We start from the raw sequence: 1469 nt of genomic DNA on the forward strand, positions 1-1469 counted from the left end.
GATCTTTTTTTTTACCTTTCGCATCCACAATGGTAACACTCAATGTGCGGTTTGTGTGCGAAATTATGGTTGCTACTATTATGGTAGCAATCGACATATCCGATGTATGACTAGTTTCAGATCTAGAAGAGCCACATTTAGTTCCTCCAAGCACTAGAGGTAGCCGCCGGAGGGGGGGGGGGACTTCCATTGATGAGTGCATACCAGATGGGACCAAAGTAACTAATGTTGCCGGACTCAATGTTGCGAAAAGGGTGTATTTAGATATTTCCTAATCTTCGGTAACCAAACCCGTCGTTTGCTGATGTTTTAATATGATTACATACTAACAGACATTAAATTGATTGCTCTGGAGTAGATATTGAATTTGGTAGCAAAATTTGGCAATCTGAAATACTGTCTAGATCATGTAGATGGAGCACTTGATTCGCAATATGATTGAAAAAAAAAATATGGAAACGTCCGCAACTCATGCATGCTTACTAGATTGGACAATATGCGCCGTTATTTGGGAGATTCACTAATCTTTCGTCTTTAGCTCGGCATTATATTAACCCTAATTCCCCCCGGGGGGGCATAATGCCCCCCCCCCCCTCGACAATTTTCGCGATATACCTCCTGCGCAAATTTTTTTGACCTCGCCGCTCACTGACTTTTTACTTTCAAGTCTCGCGCAAATTTTGAGACTAAATTATTTTGTGACGCCCGGGTACGCGGTTACGACATTACGCAGCCTTATATGAGTGCATGTCAGACCCAAAATTGCTCATATAAACGTGATTTCATGTACAAATCCAATGCAATTGTGTTTTTAGCCAAAATTCATAAATGTATCATAATTTCTACTTTTACTGATTAAATTAAATCAATTTGCCTTGTTCATGATCAGATTTAAGTCTGGAATGATTTCCATCGAAAAACAATTAAAAATAAAAACAAAGAAATACATAAGAAATAAAAAAACAGTAAAATACATAAGAAATCGGTCTTGGTACCATATGTATTTTCATTCACAATTGTTAAAAATGCTATAAAGAATATTTTCAACAAAGAATAGCATTATAGGAGCTTTATTTAGTGTTGGGCAAAAATGCCCAACTTTTAAGTAACCCTATATAGGCAACATAATGTTCACACAACTATTGGTTAAAATCAAGTGTGTATCAAAATATACAGCCTCTGCCGAAAATACTTCTTATAGGCCCGGTATACGTATTTAGAGGTTACCTTAGTGCAAGGGGCGTTGATGTCAATTTGGCAAGTACATGTTATAGGATGCCTTGCATCGAGGATATACATATCAGAGTGATATCTAAACTAGATACCTGCCAGGCTCATGATGCTTGCAGTAAAAGATCTAACCCTCGACATGAGTAGAATGTTTCGGGAATGTTTGACCTCACGGTCAATCGCACACCCTACTCACATGAATTCACAAGTCGTTGCTATGTAGTTGGTATCTCCGATAC

Source organism: Lytechinus variegatus, chromosome 2 (assembly GCF_018143015.1).
Source record: "Lytechinus variegatus isolate NC3 chromosome 2, Lvar_3.0, whole genome shotgun sequence".
Taxonomy (NCBI): domain Eukaryota; kingdom Metazoa; phylum Echinodermata; class Echinoidea; order Temnopleuroida; family Toxopneustidae; genus Lytechinus; species Lytechinus variegatus.